The following is an 8,755-nucleotide window of genomic DNA, read 5'->3' as shown; positions in this document are numbered from 1 at the left end:
AGGACCTGCTCAAGGTTGCATGGCTCTAGTAAGTGGCAGAGCTGGGATTCCAGCCCAGACTTTGCTGATCCCCACATCAACCGTTACCCCAACACATGTCACTGCCTGTTTAAAAGGGAGAAAGGACTTTCAAAGATGCCAAATCATTTTGAAAACGAATCCTGCAAACATTCCAAACAGTGCAAACCTGATGCTCAGTGCATCTTAATGATGTTCTCTGAGTCCAAGAAGGGTCATTACAAAGGGAACACAGGGAATCTTTGACTCTGAGGCCTTGCAGAAAGGGGCTGAAATTGCAGTGAGGAGTTTCCTGAAGTTCAACCTGAGGAAAATGACTGGCCCTACTGGAAGTTTCATGGCCTAAGGCACCCAAAGGCGACCTGTAAGAACACAGCAGGGCCCGCCTGCCACACACCACTTACCTAGGGCCTTACCTGAATGCTAAGGAAGTAGAATTAGAGGCATGAAAGACTAGGTAGAAAAGAGTTGGATAAAAAAATGTGTTTGTTGAATGGAGTAAACTCTCGTGTGGACAGGCAGTGGGGCTTGCCCTGGGAACTCAAATCTGAGGCTCTGGAGTGACTCAGCCTCTCTGGCTCAAGTATTTTTATTTTTATTTCAAACATACATATTTTCTGAATTGATTAAAAGAACAAAACATCCTAAGTCCCCTACTCCCGAACTCTCCTGCTATGAGGAGGTTGAAGTTGGTCACTAGAATGGGGCTATTAGAAAGATTTTCTTTGCCACCAGATGTTCCGCTCCTGATCTTCCTTAAAGGCAATCCCTTGGCACTACTTGTTAGTGTCAGCAACAGTGATGCTTTGGTGCTTCGATCGACCCAAGTCTTTGAAGCAGGGGAGGGAAAGGTAGAGGAGTGAGGAGGTGGCTAAATCATCCTGGCATTCCTGGTGTTGCAGAAGCAACGTGTGTCTAGAAGAGTACAGGGAAGATGACTTAGGAGTGGAAGAGAGCCTGGGGCACAAACGACAGCTAGGAGGAAGGACAGAGGGTCGGGGCGCCTGGGGAGGAGAACCTCTGTGGTTTCCTGTCCCTCTCACACTCGCAACCAGGAGTCTTGGGATGCTTGCTGGTCACCTGAAATTCTAGGCTCATCCAACAGTGCCACCCAGTGGCCACATGGGTTCAGGGACGTGCCTAAGGAAGTGGAAACCAGATGGGAGGAGAAAAGAGCCTCACCAATTCAGAAAAAGAGAGACCTGAGTTTCTTTCTGCCTTGAGGATGTGGTATAGGGCTCTCCAGGGGTCTTTGGACCTGGGCAGAGCCATGCTTTAAGGGTTCTGCATGCCTCAAAGGAATTCCTCTCTTCTCTGAACTCTGGCCATTAGAATCTGCTGGGTTAAATCAGGGACTCTGTAACCTGCAGATCCCCAAGTCAGCCTGGAGAGATGGGGCATCTGTAGCCCCTGGCCCAGGCTTCACTTCCTGAGATGATGAGGGGCTGGCAATGCAGCCCCACCCCCACCCCCACCACCCAGGTTCATCTAGTCAGGGTCAGGGGCCGTGGCAGTTGTCAGGTCAGCTCTGTGGGACAGCAGGGTAGAGGGTGGAAGTCACAAGGTGGAGTGACTTCATAGGGGGCTGCGCATCACTTCCCTTCTCTTCCAGCTGCACCTTTCCAAAGTCCAGGAGCTTTCTGGAAATAAGAAAAAGTTCTTTCTTTAAGAAACATGGGACCCCAGAGTTAGATCATAAATAAGCCAGCATGGTTCCTAAGGAAAAAACAACAGAGCCTGGGAACAACCGAGCCAGGGTCTAACTGAAACTCTCCAGGCTATGTGAGAAGGATAATTCCTAACAGAGGCAGGTGCTATGTTCACTCCCATTCAACAGTTACAGAAACAAGCTTGGTGAGGCTGAGTGGCTTGCCTGTAGCCACATAGCCAGCAGCTGGGTGCAAAAGGCAGGAGCTGAGTCATGGTCTGTCCTCTAGCCCCAGCTCTAACCAGGCATCGAGCCAAGCACTGTGGGGGACACACAGAGCGTGGCACAGAGGAGGTGCTTGATAAATACTAGTTCCTTCCCTAGAAGGATGGATAAGGAAGCAGAATTGTCAACAATTACTCTAACCCAAGGCAGAATGAATTGGCTTAAATTGAAGAATAAAGTACAAAAGCACCTAAGAAGAGGAAAGCCTTCACCAAGGATGGACATTGAGAGATGTCTTTACGGAGGAGCAGAATGTCCAAAGACCCCGAAAGAGGCGTTGAAGTGAAGCTTGGGCATTCTGCATGGGCAATCTGCATGCCTCGCTGCCTGCTTCATTCATTCGCTCCCTGGAGAAGGGCTCTCTGCAACAGCCTGTCTCACACTGTGTGAGGAGGGATTTTGAGGATTTTGTTCTCTCCTGTACCCCCAGTGCCTGGAGCACACTGGGAGCTTAATACATATTTGTGAGCTAAATACCCAAATGGGTGAGTGGATTCCAGGAAAAAGGCACAACAGGGACAGACCAGAGAAGCAGCCTCACCTGTGCCAGGGACTCTGCGCCAGATGGAGTGCCAGGAGCGAGCAGTGTGGGAGGACATGGTAAGATGAGAGGTCGATGGGGGAAGACTGAGAAAGGCCTTGAAGTCATGCTGAGGAGTTCAGGTTGTCCTGTAGGTGATAGGGAGCCATTGAGAGTTCTGAGTGGGAGAGACAGGATCCAATCTATGCTTCAGAAAGATAACTTGGGAAATGTGGAGTATAGTGGAAAGGATGGGTCTAAGAGCAGAGGCAGGAAACTGGTAAGGAGGAGGTTGCTTCCCCTCAGAGATGTCAAGGGTCTGGACTCAGGCCATTTGTTCAATAGGTGAACGGTAGAAGGGATGAAGGCAGTGATGAAGAGAAAAGCACCAAAAGGGAGACATTACAGGGAGTGTAGGATTCAGTGATCAGCGAGATGGGAGAGGGAGAGAGAGTGTGGAGGGGCCTTCACAGGGCTTCAGAGGGGTGGTGTGCGCAGTGCATGTGCACCTGTGTGTGTGCACTCATGCATGTGTCGAGGGATGGAGCTCACATGGTGGGCAGTTCTGACATACATGGGGGTTTGTGGGGCTGCTCTGATGGGCCTGTTCCTTGTCAACAGGGCAGATGGCAATGCTGGCCTGATGCTCAGGAGAGAGGTAGAGGGTAGGGAATGGAGAGTTGAAAGTCATCATCATGGAGGGGTCATTGAAGCCAAGGGTGAGAATGAGATCCCCCAGGATGAGAATGTAGATGGAGTGAGAAGAGCAGAGAGGGCCTGGGTGCGGCGGCTCATGCCTGTAATCCCAGCATTTTGGGAGGCCAAAGCAGGAGGATTGCTTGAGGCCAGGAGTTTGAAACCAGCTTGTGCAACATAGTGAGACCCTGTCTCTACAAAAAATAATTAAAAAAAATTATCTGGGCATGATGGCACCCACCTGTAGTCTTAGCTACTTGGGAGCCTGAGGTGGGAGGATCACTTGAGTCCAAGAGTTCGAGGTTACAGTGAGGTATGATCGTGCCACTGCACTCCTGGCTGACATGTGAGTGACCTGTCAGTGTGTGAGAAAAGGCATTTTATCCTCTTTTAATTCCTCTCTGGAGAATGGAGCCTAGAACCCTGACTGCCTCTGACCTTGCCATCCAGTTGGGGTGTGGCCCTGGAATGTGGCTGCCTTCCCTCAGTTCTTTCCCTGTGGAATTGCTGCTCTGTGTGGGCTTCCTTTCCTTTCGGAGGTAGGATGAGGCAGCTTGGGTGGCCCTCAGATGGGAAAAAGACCCAGGAGAGCCACGAAAGGAACATAAGGAGAGGATGGAGAGGGTAGAGAGCCTGCTCAGGTGCACCGAACATCATGACTTAGAGTCTAATTGGCAGCTCAAACATGGCACATCCCAAACCAAATTCTTGCTTCCTTCCCATGCCCCCACACCTGAACCCCCATCCCTCTGAGTAGCACCACTCCTCCCTCATCCAGTTGCTCAGGCCCAAACCCTGGGACACAGCCTTTGGCTAATCCAACAGGGATTCCTATGGCCTCTGCCTTCAGACCATCTTCTGAACCAGATGTCTTATCTCTTCCGGCAGGCGAAGCAAACCTGGCCCCAGATGCTCTCCTCTCACCTGGGCTCCTCACAGGCCTCCCTGTTCCTATTCATGCCCTCGCAGAAGCCAGAGTGATTTTATAAACAACATAAATCGAGTTGTTTTATGCCTTTGTTCAAAGTCCAATAGTTGTTCACTGCTCTCAGAACTAAGCCTGAAGTCCTATGGCCCAGAAGGCTCTGTACCGTCTGTCCCCTGGACACCTTTCTGACCTCATTTCCAACCACCCTCTGCAGCTGCCTCCTTCCTGGTCTCCACACCCAAAGAATGCATCCCTGTGGCCTGGCTGTCCCCACTCGCTGGGAGACTGTACCCCCAAACATGCTCATGACTTTCTCTGCTTACACATTACTTTATGTAATTCCTTTATGGGGCCTCTGCTTACACATTACTTCCTAGGAGATGCCTGGCACACACTAGGAAAACGAATGAATGTATGTATGATAATACCGGTTTTAACCTTGTGCCTGGCACATAGGAAGTTCTTACAAGCTCTCCTGTCTCGGCTATGAAATCTGCTCCCACTCCCAAGGGTATGGCTGGTTCTTTGTAAAGGAGGCCCCTCCTACACATACAAGGTGGAAATCAGCTCTGCAGAAAAGACAGACGCACGAGCTGCCACTGGCCGCCAGAGGGCGCCACATGCAGCGGTATCTGCACACTGTGGCTCGGGTGGCGATGCAGCAATCTGGGAGGGCTGCAGCCGTCAACGCCCACGCAGCAGGGAGAGACCGGGAGTGGACAGCCACAGGCAGGGCTTCTTAACCAGCCGCGCCTGGCTCCCTGCGCATCCCGTATCCCGGGTCCTAAGAGATAAAAGGTCAGGGGAGATTTTGAGGGTTTGATATTTTTCGCCACCTATTTGTTAAGCCCTTAAACCCCAGCACTTTCAGTCACCTGAGGTCACCTCTCTGACAACACCTCCCCTTCCGCATTCTAAAAATACAAAACCCAGAAACAGAAGCTTTAGTGTGGTTAAGTAACAAACACTCTCTGCCTGACAAACCCCTCAGCCCTCCCCTGGACAGCTCCCAGTCTCTCCAAGCCGACTTAATGTCCTAGGAGACCACCTCTCCCTGTTCACGTGCCCTGTAGCAAATGCTGCTGTGAACTGCGATTGTGTGAGCTTCCTGAGAGCAGGTTAATGAGAGAGAGAGAGAGAGAGCGAGAGAGAGAGAGAGAGAGAGAGAGAGAAATTTGGTGGGTATGCAGGGCAAGGAGGCTCCTATTAGACTTCTCAGCCCCCAGACCAAATTGGATATCCCTAACATACCCCTGTCCTCACACATCCCGGCCTCTCCTTTCAGACCCTCTCTTCTCCTTTCCCTCTGTGTGAACCATGTCAGGCAGGTTAGCCTTGGAGGCTCTCAGTGTAGACAGTGTCTTAGAGATCCCCTCACTCTTCTTGGGTGCACCCGGCAAACACGGGTTCCAGGAACTCACTGATCACCGCCCCATCCACAGCCCAGGTCTTCCTGTTGTTTTGTGGTCTACTGTGATTGGTGGGAACGTCTGCCCACCGTAGCCAGCAAACTCTGTCTCCCAGGCATGGCTGCCCATCGTCTCACCTGTCTTTCCCATTGCGCCTTCTCGGAGGTGAAGGCTGTGCTGCTAAGAACCTCACGTGGCAGAAGGCCAGAGAGGAGGGCTGGGCAGGGCAGGGTAGGGCATGAACAGTGAGCTGTTGGTCTAGGCAGGGCATGAATGGATGGTGAGCTGTTGGCCTAACCAACAGATGGTCTGAGGTGAGGATGCAGGGTGGAGAGAGTGCTAGGGTCAAGGTAGCATTTGAAGTGGGTAAAGTCGGTCACCTAGGTGCTCCTGTCATCCACATAGCTCCTGAGTTTTGTTCATTATCACTGAAAGTTCCTTTTAAAATATCCTTCCCACACACCCCCAGCGGCCCCGTGTGTTGGATCATCTTGCCTGCAAAACAAACTGCTCTTATTATGTAATGATGAGTGAGTGCGTCTATCCACCGTTAACAACCTGAACATTTGTAACAACCAGCATAGCTTCTGGCTGGCGTGAGAGGCTGTGGACTGCCTCACTCTCACTAAAGTGTGAGAATTCAGCCCCAAGTAGAGTCACTTGACATTCTGTTTTGCCTGGGCAGGCTTGTCACATGTAATAGTGTGACTTTCTCTCAGGCTTCTTGAAATTCTAAAATAACTGAAGCGCCTCCATATGACCCTCTTGGACAACCAATCTCTGGGGATTCCTGGGTGCGGATACTGGCTTTGGTGTCTGACTTGCTCTGTCCTGCAGAGTCCCACTCCTTGTTTGCTCGGTGGGTAAGTGTTCATTAGCTAATATTTTTAACGGTTTACATAAAAAATGGATTAGTGTGCTAATTTTAACCATAGCTTCACATGGCATAATGCCTTAGCCCAATAAAATACATAAAATTGTATATACAGCCTGATTATAACTTCATTAAAAGGCAACAACAAGGGGTAGGATTTCTAGCCACGGCAGAGTGAAGATAAAATTATATGCTTATATTAGAAAAGAAGATCTTACATCAATGACCTCGTTTCCAACTTAAGAAACTAGAAAAAGGAGAGCAAGTGAAACCCAAAATGAGCAGAAGGAAGGAAATAATAAAGATTAGAATGGAAATTGATAAAACAGAGAACAATAGATAAAATCCATGAAATCAAAACTGGTACTTTAAGAAGATTAATAAAATAGATAAGTATCTAGCCAGTCTAACCAGAAAAAAAGAGAAATAACCAATATCAGAAATGAGAGAGATGACATTACTATTAACTCTACAGACCTCAAAAGGACAATGAGGGTAATTCTAAACAACTCTATGCCAATAAATTGGACAACTTGGTTGAAATGGAGAAATTCCGTGAGAGACATAAACTACCAAACCTCACACAAAGGAAACAAATAACCCAGTACCCCATAGTTATTTAAAAAATAAATATGTAGTTTAAAACCTGCTTAGTTTTAACTAATTTTCTTGGTTAAAAACAAAGAAAATTCCAGGTTCAGATGCTAAACTGACTAATGCTACCAAATGTTTAAGGAAGAAATAATTCTACACAAATTCTTTTAGAAAATGGAAAAGATAATACTTTTCAATCCATTATGTGAGGCCAGCATTACACTTATACCAAAACCAGACAAAAACATCACCAGTAAAGAAAACTACAGGACAATATGCTTCATGAACATAGACGTACAAACCGAATAAAAACGTATGAAATCAAATACAAAATTATAAGAAAAGAATAATACATCATGACCAAATGGAGTTTGTCATAGAAATTCAAGGTTGGTTTAACTTTAAGAAATCAATGTAATTCACCATATGAAAAATATGAAAAAGCAAAACCACATGATTATCTTAATAGGCAGAGAAAAATGTTTGACAATATTCAGTATTCACTTGTGATAACATCTTTCAGCAAACTAGGAATAAAGGGAGTTTTTTGACCTAATAAAATACATCTATAAAAAAACCTGTAACCAACATTATACTTAATGATGAAAGACGGAATGCTTTCCTTCTAACATCAAGAAGACGAGGATTTCTGCTTTCACCATTTCTATTTAAGATTCTATTGGAGCTTGTACCCAGCACAATAAGGTAAGGAAAAGAAATAAATCGCATCTAGATTGGAAAGGAAGAAGCCAAATTATCTTTATTCACAGGTGGCATGGTTATTTATGTAGAAAATCCAATGGAATCTACCAAAAGAGCTACTAGAATTCATAAGTGAGTTTAGAGAGATGTCACAATACAAGATCAATGTACAAAAATCAATCATTTTTCTAAATACAACAAACAATTATAAATTGAGATTTAAAAACCCCATTTACAATAGCATTAAAATATAAGATACTTAGGGACAAATCTGAGAAAGGATGTGAAAGACCTATACACTGAAAATTCTGAAGCATTAATGGTAGAAATGAAAGACCTAAATAATTGGAAAAATAGACTGCATTCCAAGACATCACTTCTTCTTAAATTAATCCACATATTCAATAGAATCTCAATAAAAATCTTGGCAGAATTTTTAACAGAAATTGACAAATTGAGCTATACAATACTGCAAGGAACCTAGAATAACCAAAGCAATTTTGAGAAAGAACAAGATTAGAGGGCTAATACTATATTATTTCAAGACTTACTACAAGGCTGCAGTGATAAAAACAATGTGGTATTGGTGTCAAGATAGACAAATAGATAAATGGAGTAGTAAAGAAAGTCCAGCAATTGATTCACACGTATATGGACAATTGATTTTTGATAAAGATGCAAAGGTAGAAAGAAGTCTTTCAACAAATGGCGCTGGAACAACTGAACAGCTATATGCAACATGAACACATGTACATAGACCTTTTCCTAATGTCATAAACAAAAATCAGCTCAAAATGGATCATTAGACCTAACCAAAAGAGCTAAAACTATATAATTTCTAGAAGAAACAGAAAATGTTTTGACCTTGTGACCTTTGGTTACTCAAAGATTTCTTAGATATGACGCTAAAGAAGCATGATGTATAAAAGAACAAATTGATAAATTAAACCTCGCTGAATTAAAAACGTTTGCATTTCAAAGACACCATTAAGAAAATGAAAACATAGATCCAAGCTAGGAAAACATATTAGCAAATCCTACAAAAAATTACTTTTTGTAGAGACAAGGTCTCACCATGTTG

The 8,755-nt window shown here is 45.6% G+C and overlaps 1 long non-coding RNA gene across 1 annotated transcript; it reads right to left on the bottom strand.

Moving 5' to 3' along the window:
- Positions 1–591: 591 nt before the first annotated feature.
- LOC107968104 (uncharacterized) lies at positions 592–5,960 on the bottom strand. Its single transcript, XR_001709007.4, has 4 exons — positions 5,642–5,960; positions 3,409–3,522; positions 2,493–2,620; positions 592–1,658 (listed from the first exon to the last, which is right to left on the bottom strand). It is a non-coding gene; the product is annotated as an uncharacterized LOC107968104 (long non-coding RNA).
- Positions 5,961–8,755: the final 2,795 nt, after the last annotated feature.

This window comes from Pan troglodytes, chromosome 1 (genome assembly GCF_028858775.2).
Source record: "Pan troglodytes isolate AG18354 chromosome 1, NHGRI_mPanTro3-v2.0_pri, whole genome shotgun sequence".
NCBI classification, from domain to species: Eukaryota; Metazoa; Chordata; class Mammalia; order Primates; family Hominidae; genus Pan; species Pan troglodytes.
This window is presented reverse-complemented; position numbering and strand designations above follow the sequence as displayed.